The sequence below is a fragment of the Dermacentor andersoni genome, chromosome 6 (assembly GCF_023375885.2).
Source record: "Dermacentor andersoni chromosome 6, qqDerAnde1_hic_scaffold, whole genome shotgun sequence".
Classification (NCBI taxonomy): domain Eukaryota; kingdom Metazoa; phylum Arthropoda; class Arachnida; order Ixodida; family Ixodidae; genus Dermacentor; species Dermacentor andersoni.
The window spans coordinates 34,474,229-34,498,292 of NC_092819.1; the positions used below are offsets into that span (position 1 = coordinate 34,474,229).

Sequence of the window (24,064 nt, forward strand, 5' to 3'; positions counted from 1 at the left end):
ATGACAGACAACGGAAATAACCATCGATAACATTCGAGAAACTTCCGATACATGCAGGTACGCCCTGCGCTAAGCGATAACGTTTAACATTTGTTAGCCGGTGAAAAGGGGTCACCCCAGAAACCTAAACACGCACACCTTTCAATATATTATCGGTTATGATACCATGACATGATAATGTCATGGTAAAGTATTGGGTATAGATGTAAGTGTACTAGTCTCATATGTTGAAGTGATGCATGTTCTAAGATCAGTGCTGTGAGTTATGCGCTGAAATGTCGAATTTCCAAACTATACCACCGCTTTCAAGTTACTAACGCTTTCTGGACCTTCGTCAAGCTTCTTGCGCAGCTTTTTTCCAGAAACCGTTCCATTTGCGAAAAAGAAATAAGAATAAAGACAGTTCGAATCAATGTCTAGAGGCCTGGAAATACAATACGAGACCTACCTCGGTTGCTTAGTACTAATACTTTGGTGTTGGGCTGCTAAGCACGAGGTCGCGGGATCCAATCCCGGCCACGGCGGCCGAATTTAGATGGGGGTGAAGTGCGAAAACACCCGTGTACTTTGATTTAGGTGCACGTTAAAAAACCCCAGGTGCTCCAAATTTCTGGAGTCCCTCACTACGGCGTGTCTCATAATGAGATTGTGCTTTTGGCACGTAAAACCCCCTAATTCAATTTAATTTTAACTTGTGGCTCTTAAAGACATTGGGTAATCACCATACGGCACATTCGCCCTTAACTTCCGTTTCACTTGCTGTGTGTACCGGCCGCATAAGCGTAAAAAAGCGAGAGGAACCAGGTTCAGAGAGAAGGAGTCGGAAGGGAGCGCTTCTTGCACTGTGGGCACTACAGTGTAGGGTGCTGCCCCAACGCCCAAATTTAATACCCAAATTGGCAGTCCACCCGCACCGCCGCGCCGTATTCCTGTCAAAACTTGCTACACGAAAGAACGTGTATCGACGTGAAATTGTGGGCTCGAATTCTTCGCATTGGCCGACAGCCAACGCAGGCAGCGTCAGTGCCTGCATGCGTCACGCAAAAGGCCCAAAAATGTGTTTGCGTAGCACGTGCTTCCTGCCGACACACACGAGATACAACGGAACATGCGGCGGACCGCTGTCGCGTCAGGCCGCCTTTGATAGGGCTATTCCTATGTGTGCGTTCCTCTAATAGTACCGTTTGCTGCGAACTTACACGTGCAAAGTTCGGACCCGTTGATTAACAAACAAGCAAAAAAAAAAGCGGAGGAGCGGGAGATGCAAGGGGCAAAGGTATACTGTAAACTGCCGCTGTCCTTAGCTGCTGAGCTGCACAAGAAAGAGTAAAATCGCAAGTAGGCCAAAATTAGGTCAGTAGCATTTCCTCCGTGAGCTGTGCGGTTAGTAAAAGAAGAAAACGAGGAGACAGAGAAAGACGAAGTGCGGTAATGCGTCGCACTGTGATTGGGGCCGCACGTTTCGCGACACGTGATCGCAGGGCATGACGGAACGCTTGGTGACTGGACACGTGGCTGACGAGGCCGCGCAGATAGAGACGGTGCCCAGCTGCGTGCAATTTCGAACGCGACTGCGGCAGGCTCGCGGCAACGGAACCGCTCTTCCGAGCAAGGTCTGTGGCTTCCCGGTGCCCCTCATCTACCCGAAACAGACGACCAGGCCCGCCGTCCAGGACCCGTCGATTGCGAGCGAGGTCCTTGGTTGCCTGGCATTCCCTGGCCTACCAGGAACAAGGATCCCAAGGCGAGTTCCCGAGACGCGCTGCGTTCTAGCGACATTCGGCAACGCCAGGGACGAGATTGTGCGGCTCCATGGGACAGCCGATGGAGAGGCTCAGACCCGACACCCGGGGAACACACAACCCGACACGCCACCCGCTTCCTGAGCCACGCATGCGGGCCGCTGCTATAGCAGGCAATTCCACGTGAGCCTTACGGTGCTACCTCAGTAGGAGGCTACAATTGCCGTGAGAGCATCGGAAATTTTGCAGCGAAGTTGGTAAGTGGAATTCCGCAATGGTTTTTGTGCGACGAATGAGGCGTAATCACAACGCAAAGTGCATCGCGGAGCCCCCAGTTTGCTTTGAAACGTAATGATCAATGATTAGGAAATAAGTTAACCTGGCGTATGTCTCGTTCGAGTAAACATCTTATATGCATAGTTGTGATGTTTTTCTCATTGCGTATTGTAATTGCTCCGCGCAGGAGGTCAGCCATGAATTCGTAAGGGTGTGACGGTAAAATGACGCTGTGGTGCTGCAACGCATCCCGCGTGGGAGTATTAAAACAGCCAGCCACAACCGTCCTTAAAGGTTGCAGCACTGGCGCTGCTGCGTTCGAGTGAGGCCACGAGCCATATTCCGAAAGGAGAATTGAACTGTGGGGCAAGAACTCGATTATGCAGTTCTCAGATGTGTCATTTGTCAGATAGCCATACAGCTAAACGTTTGAATGCGATTAGAATGTTTTCGATACTTCAACAACTTGTCATTCTGCCGATAGAAATCCAACTTCTTTCACGGCACGACTGATAAAAGTAAGAACGTGGCTCTTCTAAATATAAAAGTCTGACGCCTGAAATAGACGCCTATGCGATCGCGCCATAGTTCATTTGACTGAACCCCAAGTCTACAGTTTCAGCGGCAAAAAACGGGCTGCTGTTGGGAGGCCGCATTTAGGTAAGCTTTCTTTGTGGCGTCCGAATGTGTAGGCGCTGCGTTCTCAAGCAAGTAAAACTAAACTGGCTGCAGGCCGCGTTTCGTGAAACCTTTGTGAAACCGAACATGCAGTCGCTGTGGTGTGGGGCCACTGGTGTGTGGGAAATGGGGTGGGGGGAAGGATTTGAACTTCCGACTACAGCAACCGAGCATTCGGCATAGCTCAGTAAGATAATCCCGCAGGCAGCAAGGCCACCTTGTCGCCGATAAGTACAGCCCAGAGGGCCCTACATCCCGGATCTTACGCATTCACGCGGTATTGAGCGCGCCTAGGTACACGGTATATTTTCGCTGAATGTGAACAGCACTTAACACTTGTACGTAAAAATAAAAAGGGATAGTTTTCAGCGCTTATCGAGGGGCCCCGAGTCGCGTATGATCCCCTCGTCGCGTCTGCTTGTCCCTTGGCGTCCGAAAACTAGCGCTGACGGGTAGCGATTCAGAATGCTCCGTCGCCCCGCCCTCTCAATACCGTCCTGAGCCTCGTACAAAGCAGGCGACCTTGACAGCTCCCAGTGGTGCCTTCATCCTTTCTACAGCTTTGGACAGCGGTTATACTATAGTTAATGAGGAGGAAAGGGGGGGGGGGGGGTGTAACTGACGCCGTCGTTTTTCTGGGAACGCTGCAGGCCCAAGCGCTAGGCGTCAATAGTGTCAATTGTATGCCTCATTTAACCTACAGTGGTGCCTTCTTCGATCAGTCAGACATAGTTTGAACATTTCGCGCTTGTAAGAAATTGACGGCTCTGCTACCGCCGCGGTCGCAATACAATTCTCGGGAATACAAACGAAAATAGGCAAGAAAGAATAACTGCAGAAGGAATGGACGCATATACGATCGTTCTCACGTGCTGAAAATTTGTGTGTTAACTTTCGCAGCTAGGTGTTATTGCTACTTGCTTTCCCTTATTCTTTGCATGAATACTGTAAACAAAAACATTCCCGTCATTTTTCTCTGTACCTTTTGTGCGGAAATTTCGCAATTTTCAAAGAAAGCCCGTTTTGGCAGCGTGTCTCGTAAGTCTCGGTGGATAAGTTTTTGAACATTTGTAGTGTTATCGAGTGTGTAGTACCAACATCTATTCGCGTATTAGCTTCCCCAAATACGTTCCAAGCATGGCCTATCAAAGGCGGCATGACGCTGTCGCGTCATGCCGCCTTCGATTGGCCGGTTCCCATATGTGCGTTTTTCTAATAGTACCATTTGCTGCGAACCTACACGTGCAAAGTCCGGACACGTTGATTAAAAATAAAAGCGGGGGAGGGGGAGATATAAGGGGAAATAGTATACTGTAAACTGCCGCTGCCCTTAGCTGCTGATCTGCGCAAGAAAGAGTAAATCCGCAAGTAGGGCAAAATTGGGTCAGTAGTATTTCCTCCGTGAGCTGTGCAGTTAGTAAAAGAAGAAAACGAGAAGACAGAGAAAGACGAAGTGCGGTAGCGCGTCGCGCTGTGATTGGGCTGCACGTTTCGCGACACGTGATCGCAGGGCATGACGGAACGCTTGGTGACTGGACACGTGGCTGACGTGGCCGCGCAGAGAGAGAGACGGCGCCCAGCTGAGTACAATTTCGAACGCGACTGCGGCCTGCTCACGACAACGGAACCGTTCTTCCGAGCAAGGCATGTGGCTTCCCGGTGCCCTTCATCTACCCGGAGCAGACGACCAGGGCCGCCGTCCGGGACCCGTCGGATTGTGAGCGAGGTCCTTGGTTCCCTGGCATTCCCTGGCCTACCAGAAACGAGGGTTTCGAGGGGACTTCCCGAGACGCGCTGCGTTCTAGCCACGTCCGGCAACGCCAGGGTCAAGTTTGTGCGGCTCCATGGGACAGCCTATGGAGAGGTTCAGACCCGACGCGCCACCCGCCTCCTGAGCCACGCATGCGGGCCGCTGCTATAGCAGGCAATTCCACGTGAGCCCTACGGTGCTACCTCAGTAGGACACTACAGTTGCCGTGAGAGCATCGGAAATTTTGCAGTGAAGTTGGTAAGTGGAATTCCGCAATGGTTTTTGTGCGACGAATGAGGTGCAACCGCAACGCAAAGTGCATATTGGAGCCTCGAGTTTGAAACGTTGTGATCAATGATAGTGAAATAAGTTAACCTTGCGTATGTCTCGTTCGAGTGAACATCTAGTATGCATAGCTGTAATGTTTTTCTCATTGCGTATTGTAACTGCTCCGCGCAGGAGGTCAGCCTGGAATTCGTAAGGGTGCGACGATAAAATGACGCCCTAGTGCTACAACGCATCCCGCGTGGGAGTAATAGAAACAGCCAGCCACAACCGCGCCTGAAGGCCACAGCACTGACGCTGCTGCGTTCGAGCGAGGCCACGAGCCATATTCCGAAAGGAAATTGAATTGTGGGGCAAGAACTCGCATATATACGGTTCTCAGATGTGTCATTTGTCAGACAGGCATACATCTGTGTGAAGAAACGTTTTAATGCGATTAGAATTTTTTGGATACTTCAGCTTATCATTCTGCTGGTACAAATCCAGCTTCTTTCGCGGCACGACTGGTAAAAAAGTAAGATTGTGGCTCTTATCAATATAGAAGTTCTACGCCTTTAATAGACGCCTATGCGATCGCGCTGTAGTTCATTTGAAATTAGCGATGCTGAACACCAGGTCTACAGTTCCAACGGCAATAAAGTGGCTGCTGTTGAGAGGCCGCATTTATTTATTTTAGTGAAGCTTCCTTTGTGAAGCTTTCTTTGTAGCGTCCGAATCCGTAGACGCTGCGTTCACAGGCAAGTAAAACTAAACTGGCTGCAGCTGAGAGGCCGCGTTTCGTGAAACCTTGTTTGTGAAACCGAGCATGCAGTCGCTGCATGTGGTGTGGGGCCACTAAAACATTTGAAGGCCCCGTTTAACAAATTTTTAGAACGATAGCTCTGATACTCGTGGGGACGCATTCCGTAAGAGTTCACCTATTGGACATGTCCGTTTCGTCTGCTGTTGAAGTTCTGATTGGCTGCGGCGTCTGGCTGCTGCGGACGCGCAGCACATCCCAGCCAATCATAACGTCAACAGCAGACGAAATGGGTTTGTCCACTAAGTGAACTCTAACAGAATACCTTCTCACGTACAAACCCAGAAAAGGCCGGGTTCCGTAAAATGTGACCTTCAAGCTCAGCCAAGGGCAAAGTGAAAGGGGCAGAGCACCATTAGCGCTCTGCGCGCTCGCGCCGACGTCGCCGAGCAACGCTAGTGGCACGCTCATCACGCCAGCCTCCTGAGACACCTTCAGTGCAACGCTAAACCATGCTATCGATTTCAATGCTTTGCCTTCGGGTAAAACTGACAATGTTTTCTTTGTGGCATCCAAAGGTGTAGTGGATAAATAAGCATTCTCTGCCAACTTCCCCAACTAAAGGTGTTTTCAGCAATATGGTGCATCCCTACATTGTTTTAATGCTAATCACATTAACGTGGAAATTCCTTGCGAGATGGATTTTGCCGCAGTCTTCTTGTTCTGTAGTAGGCCATGTTAGCCTGTCACTGCACTTCAGGCAACACTTCCTTGCACTTCTCTGGCGGTTTATTATTTTCTTCTCACTCTGGAAAAATGGCCTAACTTTATGCCAGTTTGAGCACTTGTTATTAGGTGAAAAGCGATAATATAGCGAAGCAATGTCGCATTTTGTCGCTCAGAAGTAGCACATTCGTCCGGAATTCAAACGAACTTGTCTGAGTTTCCACGCTGATGCGATTGGAGGACTTTCGCTTATAGTTGACGCTGTCTCAGAGCTCCGTGTGCTGCGCTGCGAAATGATTGCTGTCACAATATCTCGTACAGAAATTGGCTTTACTACGTATTGACACACTACTCTTAAATAGGTGCATCCTTGGGGAGTATATTTGCCCCACAACAATAATCATCTGCCTTGCTTGCGTTTCCTTTCTTGAAAACTCTGCGCATGCTACTTTCCTGCCGAGAATGCTAAGTCACGCTGTTAACGCACAAGCCATTCGTGACTTGGAAGTACCGGGCTCGCAGCGTTACACAAAGGAAATGCGAGCAGGTCAGATGACATTTATTGTTGTCGGACAAGATACGCCCCAAAGGGTGCAAATTTTTTAAAGAGTGTAGGCGGCACTTAATGTCACGCTCCAAACGCCGGCGCTGTCAAACGCCTCATATTTGCAGTGAGTGCTCGTGCAATGTTGCCTCGAATTATTGCCCTACCCGATGCAGGCACATGAAGAACTGAAGCACGCCCATCGAGCACCGATGTATTTGCAAGGACAACATTTGAAACCACCTGCGATGACACCGCCTTCCTCGGATGAGATGCTGTACTAAGGTACTCGAGTTGTCTGCTTGCAATCTGTTGCTTGCAAAGCGAGTATGAGTTCTTGATGTTGCAAGTGTTGTTGAAAGGGAAGTAACTGACCAATGAGGTTTTAAAAACAATTTGGAGTGGAGATGATGTCCTAAAGGTGAAGCCGGCCAGCGCCATCTTACTAGGGGAATAGTTTACCGTTAACATGTGGCAGCGAACCGCAAGCGTTTTCTTCTCACTGCCAATGGCTTTCACATGGCCCATCTTGCCGTGCAGTGATTTCTCGATGTGTGCATCTGTATCACTGGTTTTAGGTTGAAGCTTGAAGATCTTGGAAACTTGAATGGGAGATGATGTAATTGCTCATCCAAGGGCAACAACTCAGGCCGAAACAAGAAGCCCGTTTTCACGGGTGAATTCGGGGCAAGCCCTGGCTTCACCTTTACTGGTAAGAATCTGCGAGGACTGTCACTCCAGAGTGTCTTTAAAACCTCCTTGTAACCTACTACTTTTGGCTAGACAACTGTCCCTTGCTTGGAACGCTTCTCAACTAAAGCATTGCACGCTGTTTTGTGTTTACCGCAACCACGGACGTGCTGGGACGGAAGCAAGCGTCCCAACCCGACCGTGCCTACGCCTGCTACGACTATTCAGCGTGCCACTGAAACATGTCACGAGTCACTTTGGCTTATGCAAAAATGACTTCAACGAGAAACGCGCCCAACAACACACGCATAGCCAGACCGTACGTAGCCCGCCTGTGCAGGCGTTTGTCCAGCACTGTCGAAAACGCGCAGTTGTTCCTTGATATCAGACGAAAAGCGGCGTCTAAAGAAAAGCCCAAGCTACTAAAACCATTGTCATATGACATGTGCCTTGTGAGTGTCTTGTCATCTTAGAAAATTTCGGCACTAGTTCGCCATAGGGTATACATTGCCGCCTCAAGCGTCGCGACGACTTCATCTATGCAAAGGTAGTAAAACGCGACGCGCTTCAGGTGTGTTTGTGCAACGTTGGTCGAGTGCTGCCCACTCCTATAAACTTTCTTTTTTTCATTTTTTGTTGGTGCTTCCTGTCTGTGCAGAGGCCCCACCAGACTACATTCCTTCCTGCTCCAGACCACCCGCATCCCACTTCAGGCACTCCAGCGTCCGCTACGTTGAAGCAGAATATCTTGGTCTTGAGGCACATTTTGCTTGAGCGATTCGGCGGCCATGCGAACACTTCCAGGAAGGAAACTGCAATTATGAAGACTTCTTTCACGTGAGCGTGTTGCAGTATGCTTCGAGGACTCCAGGCTTACTGCCAAATTCAATCGTTGCGCTTGCAGGCGCCGGTGGTAAGAATGTTCTCCGTACATGATGCGAACGAGCCCACAGCCAGGTTCTAAACACCTTCCATCGCATTTTCATTCTTTGAAGTGCATTATCCTAGTACATGCTTTGCAGGTACATTAGGCAAGTCAAATGTGCGGTGACAAGTGCCTATTTTCGCATCAATCTACAGGTGGGCAGGTGTTTTTCTATTTGTATAGATTGAAAACTTTGTCGCTACTTTAATGAAATGGTTTTAAAAGTTCTTAAAATTAGAATCAGAACCACCGCGAAAAGAGAACAGGTTGTTCGAACAGACTGGAAACATCCTTGAATTCACCACTTTGTTCCTTCCCTTTTAGGATTTCTCCATGCTTCCTCTCTCGTTACCTACTTTCTCCATAGCCTCAACAGCCACTTGCATTATCATTGGGTCACGTGCTACCATTATCTTCTATGATACCGTAGCACATGACAGATTTCTGCGTTTACTTTCTCGATCACTTACCACCTCGTAACTGGTTTAGTCCGACGACTGCCCAAATAATCATTCGACTGATTCACTCACATATTCGCACGCTTGCTTTCCTGTTTCAAGTCTCGGCATTGGGATCATTGCTCTACTTCTCCCATCCTGCATGAATGGAACTGCAACTTTTTCGCAGTTACACATGCTGGCTGAACACTGACTCGCCGTTTCCAAAGTCCTTTAGCGCTTTGCGTAGCGTATCGCTAACTCAAAAATTTCTGCCTGCATTACACGTTCATATTCTTCACTAATGCCTGACCACCATCTTACATTATATATTCCTATCTTCGTGCACACTTACATGTCCCCTTTATTTCACGCTTACATGTATCATGGGATCCCCGGGCGCCCTGTTCGCTCGCTGTTGGTCGGATAATCGCTCGCTCGTTTCACTGCCTGCCTGCTTGCTCAATATCTGACTTGTTCCTTGTGTAATCGTTGGCGCGAGGGTTCACATGCTCATTTAGTTCAGTGCCATTTGGCACGAATGACAGAGCGTACATCATTTGGGGTCTTTTGACTGACCGGCTTGATTGCTTCTCTGCTTGCTCGCTGCTGATCTCACTATACAGATTGGCCAATTTCTTGCTTGTTCTTTTTCACTAGCTTGCCTCATAAACCATCATCTTGTAAGCTTGCCCACACGCTCACTTTCCTGCCCACTTGCACGAATAACACATGATGGTGCTAAGATGCTGGTTCTTCTGTTTACTGGCTTGCTGGCCAGATTGCCTCCTGCTTGCTCACCACTGATTCCGCCTTCCAGCTAGGCTAATTGCTTGCACTTTCCTTCGCTTGCATTTTCCTTCCCTGACATGCCTCAATATATTTCCCAGTCCTCCTCTTTTCAGCCTAGCTCCATGTCTTGCTACACTTGGCGTCTCTGCGTGGGGCGCCTATTCAGCCGCACGGCGAACTAGCCCTGGAGGTAGTTGATAATAGGGGAGGCTGTTCGACACGGTGTCACTTTGATTCCGGCTGCGGAGTCGAATCTCGGCAGAACAACGTGCGTGGCATCAATATGGGCAGGAGACAGTCACACCTACAACATCGTCACCAGGCCAGCCCGCATGCATGCAGGAGTACCTGCCTGCTCTCACGAATTACAATGCAGCGTCCTAGGAAGGGGCTCTTCTGCTTGCTGGCTTGATTGATTCCTGCTTGCTCGCCGCTGATTTTGCCATCCAGCCTGCCTAATTGCTTTCTTTTTCCTTCACTGGCTTGACTTATCAGCCACATTGCACTGCCCTCTCCGTTTTGGCCTTGCTGCTTGTCTTATGACTGTCCCGTAGGCTTGCCTGTACGCTGGGGTCCCTACCTGTTTGTACAAATGACATCGGTATGTGCTAAGGGGCAAATTTGCTTGCTGGCTTGCTTGCTTCCTGCTTGCTCGTAGGTTATTTCGCCATTGAGCGCAGCTGATTGCTTGCTTTTCCTTTCAATAACTTGCTTCATCGACAATATTTCCCTGCCCTCTCCTTTTTGGCTCTGCTTTTTGTCTTGTGACTATCTCGTAGATTTGCCTGCATGTCGAGGTCCCTGCCTGCTTCCAAAGATGACATTGCTTTGTACTAGAGTGGAGGAGCTTGCTGGCTTGATTACTTCCTGTTTGCTCGTCGTTGATTTTGCCATCCCACTCGGCTGATTGCTTGCTTGTTTCCATGGCTTGCCACATTAACCATGTTAGCTTGCCCTCTCATTTTCGGCCTTGCGCATTGTCTTGTGAATCTTTCGTACACTTGACTGCACGCTAAAGTCTCTGCCTGCTTGCGCGAATGCCATTGCAGCATGCTAAAATAAGAGCTCATTTGCTTGCTGGCTGGAGTGGTTCCTGCTTGCTCTTCGCTGATTTCGCAATGCCCCTCGGCTGATTGCTTCCTTTTTCTTTCACTGGCTTGCCTCAACAATATTTCCCTGCTCTCCTTTTAGCCCTGGATCCTTGTCTTGTGATTGTCTCGTAAGCTTGCCTGCATGCTGACGTCCTTGCCTGCTTGCACGAATATCATTGCAACGTGCTAGAATGGGGGTTGTTCTTTTGCTGGATTGATTGCTTCTTGCTTGCTCGCAGCTCATTTCGCTGTCCAGCTCGGCTAGTTGCTTGCTTGTTGCTTCACTGACTTGCCTCACTGACCACATTCCTCGGCTCTCTCCTTTTCAGCCTTGCTCTTTCTCATGCGACAATCACCTAGGCTTGCCTGCATGCGGTAGGTCTTTCCCTGTTTGCACGCATGACAGTGGTATGTGCTAAGATCAGGGCTCATTTGCTTGCTCGCTTGATTACTCAATGTTTGCTCGTCGCTCATTTTGCCATCCAGTTTGGTTTATTGTTTGCTTGTTCGATCGCTGTCTTACATCATTAACCGCAATGCCCTGCACTGTCTATTTTGGCCATGGTCTTTGTCATGTGACTGTTACGTAGGCTTGCCAGCACGCTAAGGTTGCTGCCTGCTTGCATGAATGACATTCCAACGTGAAAAGATAGGGGCTTTTCTGCTTGCTGGCTTGTTAGCTTCCTGCTTGCTCGCCGCTGATTTCGCTTTCAACTCGGATAATTGTTTGTTTTTTCCCTCCCTGGCTTGCCTTATAAATCATATTCCCCTGCCCTCTCCTTTTTGGCCTTAATCCTTGTCTTGTGACTTTCCAGTAGGCTTGCATGCACGCTGAGGTTCCTGCCTGCTTGCACGAATGACGTTGCTATTTGCTAGGATAGAGGTGCTTGCTGGCATCATTGCATCTTGCTTGCTCATCGCTGATTTTGCCATCCAGCTCACCTGATTGTTAGTTAGCTCCGTTACTAACTTGCCTCATCAACCATACTAGCCTGCCTTCGACCCGCCGTGGTTGCCCAGTCCTATGGTGTTGGGCTGCTGAGCACGAGGTCGCGGGATCGAATCGCGGCCAAGGCGGCCGCATTTCGATGGGGGCGAAATGTGAAAACAACCGTGTACTTAGATTGAGGTACACGTTAAAGAACCCCAGGTAGTCGAAATTTCCGGAGTCCTCGACTACGGCATGCATCGTAATCAGAAAACTGTTTTCGCACGTAAAACCACATATTTCGTTTTTCCCTGCCTTCGCCTTTTAGCCCGTGCTCCTTGTCTTGACTGTCACGTAGGCTTGACTGCACGCTGTCGTTTATTCCTGCTTGCACGAATGCCCTTTCAATGTGCTAGGATCGAGGCTTCCCTGATTGCAGGCTTCATTGCCTCCTGCTTACTCTTAACAGATTTCGCCATCCAATCCGCTGATTATTAGCTTCTTGTTTTGGCGGATTGACTCATAAATCACATTCGTCTGCCCTCTCCTTTTAGGCTTGCTCCATGCCTTGTGACTGTCTGGTAGGCTTGCCTGCAACCTGAGGTTTCTGCCTGCTTGCACGAATTACATCGGCATGTGTTGAGATGAGGGCGCATTTTCTTGCTATCTTGAGTGCTTCCTGCTTGCTCGTCACTGATTTAGCCATCCAGCTCGGCTGATTGCTTGCTTGTTTTTTCGCTGTCTTACATTATTAACTATATTAGCCTGCCCTCTAATTTTCGGCCTTATCTTTGTCATGTGACTGCAACGTAGGCTTGCGTGCACGCTGAAGCCTCTGCCTGCTTGCGCGAATGACATTGCAATGTGCTAGGGATGGGGGGCTCTTCTGCTTGCTAACTTGATTGTTTCTTGCTTGCTCATCGTTGGTTTTGCCCTCCAGCATGACTGAGTGCTTGCTTTTTCCTTCACTTGCTTGGCTCACCAACCATATTTTCCTGCCCTCTCTTTTTTGGCTTTGCTCTTTGTCTTGTGACTGTCTCGTAGATCTACCTGCACGCTGAGGTCGCTGCCTGCGTGCACGAATGGCATTGCTATGTGCTAGCATGGAGGTGCTTGCCGCCTTGATTACTTTCTGCTTGCTTGTCGCTGATACCACGATCGAGCTTGTCCGATTGCTTGCTTGTTCATTCACTGTCTTGCTGCATCACCTATTCCCCTGCCCTCTGCTTTTCGGCTTTTCTCTTTGTCATGTGACTCGCATAGGCTTGCCTGTATGCTAAACTATCTACGTGCTTGCACGAATAACATCGGTATGTGGCAAGCGCTCATTTGCTTGCTATCTGGATTGCATCTTGCGTGCTCGTCGCTAATTTCACCATCCAAATCGGCTGATTGCTTGCTTGTTTCTTCACTGGCTCGCTTCATCAAACGTATTCCCCCGCCCTCTCATTTTTGGCCTTGTTGCCATTCTTGTGACTACCCCGTAGGCTTGCCTGCACGCTGTGGTTTCTGCCTACTCGCACGAGTGACCTTCCAACGGGCTAGGATGTGGGCTTTTCTGCTTGCAGGCTTGATAGCTCCCTGCTTGCTCGTCGCTGATTTCGCCATCGAACTCGACTGATTGGTTGCTTTTTATTTTGCTGATTTGCGTAATAAACCATATTCACCTGCCCGCTCCTTTTTAGCCTTCCTCCTTGTCTTGTGCCTGTGCTGTAGGCTTGCTACACGCTGATGTTTCTGCCTACTTGCCCGAATGACATCGCGATGTGCTAAGATTGGGGCTCATTTCCTCGCTATTTTGAGTGCTTCCTCCTTGTTCGTCGCTGATTTAGCCATCCAGCTCGGGTGATTGCTTGCTCGTTTTTTCGCTGTCTCACCTCAACAACCATATTCTCCTGCCCTCTCTTTTTTCGCCTTGATCCTTGTTACTGTTACGTATACTTGCCTGCACACGTAGGTTTCTGCCTGCTTGCACGCACGACATTTCAGCATGCTAAGATGGGCGCTCTTCTGCTTGCTGGCTTCATTGCTTCCTGCTTGTTCGTCGCTGATTTAGCCAAGCATTTTGGCTGACTGCTTGCTTTTTCCTTGAATGGCTTGCCATATCAACCACGTTCCCCTGCTCTCTTGTTTTTGGCCTTGCTCCTTGTCCTTTTACTGTCTCGTAGATTTGCCTGCACACTGAGGTCCCAGCCTGCTTGCACGAATTACATTGCTATGTGCTTGGATGGAGGTGCTTGCCGCCTTGATTACTTTCTGTTTGCTCGTCACTGATTTCGCTATCCAACTCGGATGATTGCTTGCTTGTTCCTTCGCTGGCTCGCCTTTTTCCCTGCCCTCTGTTTCTTGGCCTTGCTCCTTGTGACTGTCCCGTAGGCTTGCTTGCACGCTGAGGTTTCTGCCTGCTTGCACGAGTGCCCTTCCAACGTGCTAGGATGGAGGCTTTCCTGCTTGCTCGTCGCTGATTTCGCCATTGAACTCGGCTGATTGGTTGTATGTTGTTTTGCTGGCTAACGTCATCAACCACTTCGCCTGCCCTCTCCTCTTTAGCCTTCTGCCTTGTCTTGTGGCTGCCCCTAGGCTTGCCTGCTTGCACGAATGACATCGGCATGTGCTAAGATGAGCGCTCATTTGCTTGCTATCTTGAGAGCTTCCTGCTTGCTCGTCGCCGATTTAAGAATTCAGCAAGGCTGATTGCTTGCTTGTTTTTTCGCTGTCTTAGCTCATTAGCCATATTAGCCTGCCTTCTCCTTTTTGACCTTTCTCCTTGTCCTGTGGCCTTCACGTAGGCTTGCCTGCTGCGAAGGCCGCTGCCTGCTTACATGAATGACATCGCTATGTGCCGAGGGATCATTAGCTTGCTGCTTCACGCAACTGACTGCTTGCTTTTTCACTGGTTTGCCTCGTGGACAATATTCCCCTGCCGTCTTTCTTGGCCTTGCTCTGTGACTATATTTTAGATTTTCCTGCACGCTGAGATCCCTACCTACTTGCACGACTGACATTGCTTTGTGCTAGGATGGAGGTGCTTGCTGCCTTGATCGCTGATTTGGCCATCCGGCTTGGCTGATTGCTTGCTTGTTCGTTCACTGTCTTGCTGCATCATTCGTGCTCCCCTCCTCTCTCCTATTTGGCATTTCGCTTTATCAAGTGACTGTCATTTAGGCTTGTCTGCATGCTGAAGTTCTTGACGGCTTGCACGAATGACATTTGAGCGTGCAAGGATGCGGGCACTTCTGCTTGCTGGCTTGATTGCTTCCTGCTTGCTCATCACTGATATTGCTAACCAGCTTTGCTGACTGCTTGCGTTTTACCTCACTGGCTTGACTCATCAACCATATTCCCCTCCACTCTCCTTTTTGACTTTGCCCTTTGTCTTGTGACTATCCCGTAGATTCACCTGCACGCTGAGATCCCTGCCTGCTTGCACGAATGACATTGCTATGTGCTGGGATGGAAGTGCTTCTTGATTACTTCCTGCTTGCTCGTCCCTGATTTTGCCATCCAGCTTGGCTGATTGCTTGCTTGTTCATTCACTGTCTTGCCGCATCAACTGTACCCCTACCCTCTGCTTTTTGGCCTTCTTGTCATGTGACTGTAACATAGGCTCGCTTGCACACTGAGGTTTCTGCCTGCTTGCACGAAAGCCCTTCCAACATTCTAGGATGGGGGCTTTTCTGCTTGCTCGTTGCTGATTTCACCATCCAATTTGTCTGATTGCTTGTTTTTTTTTTTTTTTTTGCTGCTTTGCGTCATAAGCCACATTGGCCTGCACTCGCCTTCTTGGCATGGCGCTTTGTCAAGTGACTGTTTTTAGGCTTGTCTGCATGCTGAAGTTCTTGACTGCTTGCACGAATGACATTTCAGCGTGCAAGGATGCGGGCACTTCTGCTTGCTGGCTTGATTGCTTCCTGCTTGCTCGTCACTGACTTTGCTATCCAGCTTGTCTGACTGCTGGAGTTTTCCCTCAATGGCTTGACTCATAAACCATATTCCGTTACTCTCTCCTTTTTGACTTTGCTCTTTCTCTTGTAACTAACCCATAGATTCACCTGCACGCGGAGATCCCTGCCTGCTTGCTCGAATGACATTGCTATGTGCTAGGATGGAGGTGCTTGCTTCCTTGATTACTTCCTGCTTGCTCGTCCCTGGTTTTGCCATCCAGCTTGGCTGATTGCTTGCTTGTTCATTCACTGTCTTGCCGCATCAACTGTACCCCTACCCTCTACTTTTTGGCCTTTCTTCTTGCTTGCCCGTTGAGGTTTCTGCCTGCTTGCACGAATGCCCTTATAACATGCTAGGATGGGGGCTTTTCTGCTTGCTCGTTTGATAGCTTCCTGCTTGCTCGTCGCTGATTTCGCCATCCAATTTGTCCGATTGCTTGTTTTTTTTCTGTTTTGCTGATTTGCGTCATAAGCCACATTTACCTGCACTCTTCTTTTTAGCCTTCCTCCTTGTCTGGTGCCTGTACCGTAGGCTTGCCTGCACGCTGAGGTCTCTGCCTACTTGCACGAATGACATCGTTATGTGCTAAGATTACGGCTCATTTATTTGCTTGCTACTTTGAGTGCTTCTTCCATGCTATTCACTGATTTAGCCATCCCGCTCGGCTGATTGCTTGCTTGTTTTTTGGCTGTCTCACCTCATTAACCATATTAGCCTGCCCTCTCCTTTTTGGCCTTGCTGCTTGTCTTGTGACCATGCCATAGGCTTGCCTGCACGCTGAGGTCTCTGCCTGCTTGCACGAATGACATTGGTATGTGCCAAAGGCTCATTTGCTTGCTATATTGATTGTATCCTGCTTCCTCGTCGCTAATTTCAGTATCCAACTCGGCTGAATACTTGCTTGTTCCTTCATTGGCTCGCCTCATCAACCATATTTCCCTGCCCTGTCTTTCTTGTCTTTGCTGCTTGTCTTGTGACTGTCCTGTAGGCTTGCGTGGATCCTGATGTTTCTGCCTGTTTGCACGAATGCCCTTCCAACGTTCTAGGATGGGGGCTTTTCCACTTTCTGGCTTCATTGCTTCCTGCTTGCTCGTCGACGTCTTAACCATCCAGTTCGGCTTATTGCTTGTTTTTTGTTTTGCTGGCTTAACTCATCGTCCACATTCGCCTGTTTGATACCTTTAATACTTGCTCTTTGAATGTGACTGACTCTTAGACTTGCTTGCACGAATGACATCACGTACCTGTCATGATGGTGTTTTTGCTTGCTGGCTTGATTATTTTATGATCTCACCTTCCTAATGTCCATATCCAGCTCGGTTGATTGCTTGCTTGTTCCTTCACTGGCTTGCCTCATGGACTATATTTGCCTGCCCTTTTTTTTTTGTCTGGCTCCTCTTCTTATGACGGTAACGTAGGCTTGCTTGCATGCTGTGTGTCCTGTCTGCTTGCACGAATTACATTCCGTGAAACTTATCAAGGTACATTTTTCCTTGCTGGCTTCATTGCTTTCTGGTTGCATGTTGCTGATTTCAGTATACATCTCGGCCGATTGCTTGCCGGTTCCATTAGTGGCTTATTGACTATGTTTGCGTGCTCACTCGTTTTCAGTCTTGCTGCTTGCTTGTCTTAATGTCTCATCGGCTTTTCTGCATGCGCTGTGCAAGCTTGTGCAGTAGTGTACTCCGAAACAACGCGAATAATAGGGGACTGGCTTTTTTGTCTTATGCCCGCTTTCTTTTTCTTTCGCTGTGTGTTTTGCACCTTTAAAATATTTCTAGCTTGAATTAACGCTTGTCCTCCATAGATACACTTTGTAAATGCTCTAATTTGTTTTTTCAGCTCCTGTGTGTCGGAAATTTCCTGTTCATTGTTTGCTTGAACGCACACATCACAATTACAAAATTATCAGTGTTCTGCAATTTCTCGCATTCGTAGGGTCAGCGTGAGTCGGTACTACCATTCCCAAGTCTAACACCACGAGAAGAACCAAGAAAGATGAACCTTTCTTTCAGACAAAAGAGGACGCCGAATAAGCAGATCCTCCCAGAGTGTTCACGGTGTATGTCATCGACAGTTTCCAGGCGGGGCGAAATTCTTCTCGGCAGTCTTTCAGTGTCCAGGATGGTGCATAATGGGACATGTTGTCCACGAATATCTACAATGTGCACCCGGAAATAGTGCAGAAGATCCTTGAATCTAGCTTTTTTTTTTTCCTTGTAAAGCAACACAGAATGAAAGCGTCAGTATTCCTGTATGAGATGGTAACTTGCGGCCTGCTGTGCCGAGAAGTATTAAGGCGTGTTAGCGCAGGCGCTAACAGTCTTGTTCTTGCTATTTATTTACACTAGTAAGCCAACGAGCGAAAGAGCGAAGCCGCCTTTTGGCTTGCCCTTGTCCGGATATGGACCAACGTCCCAAACCAAAACTATCCCCCGGAGAAGCATGGCTCGGGTTTGGGGGCTGCTTGTGGGAGGCGAAATGAATGATGACGACGGAAGCAATGGTTGTGCGTTCTACTTTGTAGAACCCAACTCTTCCTGATCTGACAAGGCAGCCCACATAATAAAGTGCTTAATGACTCCTGATGCGTTATGCAAAAAATGCCTCTAATACAAGAAACCACAAATAAAACATTAATGAACCTGGCACGTGCGCAATAAATGTCATTTTAACGTGTCTGCGTCTCACGTTGTGCAAATAATTAGCGTCTGTTTGACAGTCTTTTCAAATGCTTCCTCTATCGCTAAAGCTTCATATTTCGAATATTTTCGCAGATTCATCTCCCGGCCTTCGGTTTATTGTTCATTGCCGAAGTTGCCCGAGTGCTCATTTCTTAACCTCAGTCAAAAAGTGTCGAAGCATGCACTGGACAAAAAGTGGCATCGTCTTACTTGTACTGCCTTCAATTCAGGCCTTTCCTTTTAGAAGCATTCCTACATATGTATATGGGCTATTAAATAGTTGCACCGCATAAACAGTGCGACCATATTTTGAAGGAAAGGTGCAATGGAAAACATCCAATTTCCTGAAACGTCACTATCTTAGCAAAGGTACTGGTTTGGGATAGTTGGTTACAATTAAAGATCAATGGTATTTGTGCACCACTTGAAACGAGGACTGGGGAGGGAAAGACACAAGCGTAATGTCTCTGTTGTTCCCCATGCAGTCCTCGTTTCAAGTGGTGCGCAAATATTAATGTCTTGACAAATAGCACTACACCGGCTAAAGTACGCGCTAACTCGGGTCTGAGAGATTGGTATGTTTTTGAGTCTTGTTGCTTTAACTTTACGAAGGTTCGTTCACATTCGAGCTTTATAGGCTCATGCTTAGATAATAAAACTTCATTTCAACAACACCGGTCTTGTTTTGCCGGCTTTGTCAGTTTTATGCCAAGCTCGAGGCAGAAGTGAGAGCGCAGACTCTCAGCGGTGATCAGATTACTGCTGAATAACTTCCACAGGAAAGGTCATTACACTGCCTTGCGGCTTACGGATGAAATATGTTCAGCAGAATCCGAGCGTTCCAGCTTTGTTTGCTGCGGGGGCGAGCGCCGAGATAGACCACCGAACACGGCGAGCACGGCAGCGCAAACTCGAAGCGTTACCTCTTTGATGTAACTGCGTGCAACGCCGAACCAGCGTCAACCCACGCACCTGTCCGCCCACGCTGATGTATCCGTAAAGAGTGTTTCGCAACACGCGATATCACTCGCTAGTACCCGGCGAGCGAGTGTATAACGGAATCCCGCACGCCCTCGGTGACATATCGAAGCTGGATACCTCTAACTACGAGCCCGCGTCTCGTAAAGGTTGCGGGTATCTTGGAAATTTCGTGGCAGAAGCGAAAGCCGGCAGAAATGCGCGGGAAGATTCCTCTTGGGGAGTTTAAACCCTCGCCAGACCGCCAAATATGCGTGCTTGTATGCTTTTTTCGCTTACGTACGTGTCGGGTACAAAGCTGAGCGAACCCTCTAGCGTTCAGGGAGCAGCCAGGATCACTCGAAATTTGTTTCGTACAAAAACCTTCCTCACACTCGGCTACTTTTGAGGGCTTCGACCGCTCGGGTGTTTCTAGCGCTAAGGATGATTTCTGGATCATTTTCCGCAGGTGCCTTCATGGGAACTATACATCGTCTACGCATCAGTTAAAAGGCTTTTGTACGTTGCTACCTTAGGTCTATCTTTCGTTATTAATTTTAACACCGCGATGGGAGAGTTAGGTTTGCATCAGGCAGATGTGACTATGCTAAGTGTCTATCGTATTTCGTTTTTGAATAGCCTAGCACCGTTCGTGAACAAGAGAGAGACGAAAGGAAATAGAAAGACATGGTCAACCAGAAGAGAAAATCTGGTTTGCTGCTCTACAATGCGGCTCGGGGCAGGCGAGGCATAATAATCGGAAAATAGACACACTGAACACGGACGCCTTGTTACAGCCGGTGACGGTCATCTAAAACCGTTTGTGCATGTGAGAAATTTCCAGCGCTTACGGGAGAGAAATGATGTTGATAACGGTGATGATGATTGTGGTGGTTATTCGCCATATGCCAAGGAATCGGGTGAAAGAAGAAAACGGGACACAAAAGATGCTTGACAGCGTCGTCTATTTTTTTTATTCTTCGCATGTCTTCTTTTTGTAAGGTATTTCCTAGGTATCTAAAGTATACTTTCAAACGCACAACACGCTTTTCGAACTGTTTACTCCGTTAATACTGCAGTAAGCTCCCTAATAGAAACAGTAAACCAAGCACTTAACAAGAACTACTTCGCACGCGGCGTTTTCTTGGTTATTAGAAAAGCGTTTGACGCTGTAGTCACAGTACACTATTACGAAAAGTAGAACATTATGGTTTTAGAGGAGAAGCACTTTGCTTTTTTCGCTGCTATTTAACAAACGGTAAGCAATACGTAGTAGTTAGGAGCAAATAATCTTCACTAAAGACAGTAAAAACGGGCGTTCCCCAGGGATCGGTACTGGCTCCAATATTCTTCTCTCTCTTCATTAATAATTATCCTAAATCACTCAGATTTTCTCATTCTATATTATAGGCAGCTGATACAGCTCTAATAATTTCGCCACAGTCACTACAGGAAGCAAAAGAAATCGCTCAAACTGACCTGCAGAATGCTTTAACATGGTTTGAAGTTAACAAACTTGCTTTAACCCTCTACTGCACCTTGTTGCATTTACGCAACATTCTGATGAACGGCGTTAAAAACCGAAGCAAAGTCAGTTTGGAGCTGCCTCTACACGTTTTTGCATATACGCAACATTGGTCTGTAAAACGCGGCACCTTGTGCTGCAATCTGTGCTAATCCTTCGCATCTTCTACCAAAACAAACGTGGCGGTGGCTGCGCGCGCCCGCGAGCAGTGATATAGGTAAGCTTTACAAATTGTAAATGTATTTCTCCATAGGACACAGCGCCAAAAAAATTCTTACGCTATGCTCCACATCCTTCTGACTCTGTAGTTCAAAAAAACATTGTCATTTCGGAATAGTTTGTTCCTGGTGACACAACGTTGCTATGTTGCACAAATGCAACAACGTGTACATGGTTTATTTTCTTCGGAAAAGTGCAATGGCTACGAAACGCTGGTATGGCCCAGCAATTCCTCCTGATGGTGAAGGCAGTGACCATTCAATTAGTCACGACAGCCACGAGTGTAAGTCCGTTTCGATTCAATATGTGGAGAAGATGTTCTCTGGTCGAATTTCCTTTCTTCTTTTCAAAAGTATGCTGTGCCTCCGCACGTTGCCGTGTCACGTCGTCACAGGCACAGCTTTACGTCTGTGCTTCGATGTTCTACATTTTGACAATAACCCGAAAACACTGCATTGTTTTCTGGCTGCACGGGAATCTGCATGACGTACTGCACGAAGTGTGGGAACCACCTTTGCTGCACAAGCATGTCCAAGTGCTTCTCTTTGTTCCACACTAAATCATAGGTGCACCAATGATTGTGTCGTGCAAATAATCATCTGAGTATGAATCGCACTAAATCTATCTTTTACTTTCAACTTCTTCTTTATTTGCACATTGTTGCAAATATGCAACATACCCTTTTTCTGCAAATTGAAACCACAGACGTTCACTAAAGTAAGTTTCCATGGGAGTACAGGTACTGTTATGCTTCCCTACAACTCCATGAATAATATTTTGAGGAAGCAAAAAATTGTGCAGTAAAGGGTTAAACTACAAGAAGACCAAGTAAGTAGTATTTGCTTCTTACCGAAAAACAACTCCTACTAAGTATAACTTGTACCTCTGATATGTCTCGATTCGTAGCTGCACTGGGCTCCATATGTTGAACAAGTAACTAAAAAAATAGTTTTTGGTTGTTATACTTTATTAAAGACGTGCAAACATTTCCATTACGTCTCATTTATTTAAGCCTTTTTTATTTCCATTTAACATATTGCGTAGAATTTTGGGCCTTCACCTACGCTTTAAACATTGACCTTTAATCAAATGACCTTTAATCAAAATTCATAAACCTGCTGTTAGAATAATTACATCAGCCACAAATAACGCGCCCTTTGCACATCTTTTTGCACAGTTAAATATAATGCCACTTATTCCAGCTCGGTACTATAAAACAGCTATACTAATCCACAGGGCACTAATCACGAACAAGCCACATTTCTCATCAATATTTGTCACGCCCACAAGGGACACTAGGCAAGCTGACCATAATAAATGCAACTCGCCAAAACTCGTAATGTATACGGTCGACGTTCGCTATCATTTGTCGGTGCAAAAATCTGAAATTAAATACCCAGTTTCATTAGAAAACTTCCAAATGGCACTCCATCATTAAAACATCACTTTAAATCATGTATAGAAGATAACCTACTTTTGATTTTTGCTTTGGGTTGCAGTTTATGGTGACTTTACGGTATGGATCCAGAACTAGACACGTAGGCTAAGAATCTAGATGATGTTGTCAATCATATTGTATTACGCTATTCCGGAATAAAGATTCCTTTCTTTCTTCTTTAATCCCAGCTTTCCGCCTTGAGAAAGCTGCCCCGTATGCTCTGGCACCCTATATTGAACCGGAGACGCTACTGGAGTGACGGGTGAATGACTTAGAAACAAGTTAATTTAGCATGGCTGCGCTCTTTCTTGGTTGACTTCAGACAGAGACAGCGCATGCGTTTTATCTTAAATCTTTTCAGACTCAAGAGGGCGCTTTAGCTCGAGCCTAACTCCGACGCGGCCTATTCAAATACATGTAAAATGAAAAAACGTTTTATGAGATAACCCCTGGACTGATTTTAATGAAATTTGTTGCATTTGAGAGAGAAATATAAATTCTAGTGTCTGTTGGAAACTGAATTCCGATTTAAGACCTGGATTTTGTCAAAAATATTTTCAAAAGTTAGCAAGTTCGAAAAAAATATAAGCACGAAGTTTACAAATTAATAGCTCTGCTTCAAGAACAGATATCACAGTTCTGTAAACGGCATCCATTAGATCATTGAAAGCAGACAAATTCGATATGTCAATCTATATATTACGTGAATTTGTTACGTTGTTTGCAAGGGTTCTGCAAAAGCTGTATTTCCATATTATAAAATTTCTTTAGATTAATGTGTAATTTTGTCCGCTTTAGGTGTACTATTAGATGCAATTCACTGAATTGCGGAATTGTTTTTTATTGCTGAGTTCCAGAGCTGTAAGCTCGATAGTTTCGTTTTCTAAAATATTTGATTTTTACCAATTTTTGAAAAAAGATTGACAACTAAATGAAAAATTCGAAACCAACAGTCACTAGATTTTTAGTTTCCTTTAAATGCACCAAACCTTGCCAAATGTGGTGCAGTGGTTGCCGAGAAAAACGAATTCTCCTTCTACATGTATTTAGATAGGAGCACCCGAGCTAAAGCTTCCTCTCAAATATTAAAAGTGCGATACGATAACAGAGCTCAAACCTGAAATTGATGTAATGTTATTAGCGCAGTTGTGCGGCTACCTCCGGTATCGGCCCACGAAAGGGGTTTGAAACGCACCCGATGCGGAAAAGTGTTGGTAAAGTCGCTAAGAAAGACATTAAAATTAAGTTGTCCGATGGAAGGTCCCAAACAGAGGACCCCAGCACAATGGCTCGTTTTTACTTAGTCGGTTTGAGCTTTCTTCTTTTCGTATTGCCACAAAGCTACGAGTCTTCCACTTCGCATAATATTCTAACATATTGCTCTCGCACTCATTGCTTCCCCCCTTATGGCGAACCTCTGCTATTTTTTTTTTAACTTTCGTTTGATGCTTTTTTCGTGCTTAGGTGCGTCGATACTTGCGCCCGAGCAGAGATTGTTGCGTGCTGCATCCCGTCCTGTGATTCCACCTAAATATGTTGTGGTGGCGTCCCATTCCGCAAGTTTCCCGCCGGCCAGGTCCTGTTAAAACCGTGAACGGCAAAGATATCCGGAAATAACTTTGTTGTCTACAACGACTATTGTTCCTCGGTCGTACGCACTCGCAACTTCAAACAAGAAGACTGCTGAAAAGAA

General features: G+C 47.1%; 2 long non-coding RNA genes across 2 annotated transcripts; one reads left to right on the forward strand and one right to left on the reverse strand.

Moving 5' to 3' along the window:
• Positions 1-850: 850 nt before the first annotated feature.
• Positions 851-18,227, forward strand: LOC126521844 (uncharacterized). Its single transcript, XR_008610392.2, has 6 exons — positions 851-1,999; positions 4,207-4,704; positions 6,917-7,025; positions 7,319-7,452; positions 8,089-8,267; positions 17,487-18,227. It is a non-coding gene; the product is annotated as an uncharacterized lncRNA (long non-coding RNA).
• Positions 15,325-22,690, reverse strand: LOC140218953 (uncharacterized). The gene is made up of 2 exons (XR_011895118.1): positions 21,748-22,690; positions 15,325-20,716 (listed from the first exon to the last, which is right to left on the reverse strand). It is a non-coding gene; the product is annotated as an uncharacterized lncRNA (long non-coding RNA).
• Positions 22,691-24,064: the final 1,374 nt, after the last annotated feature.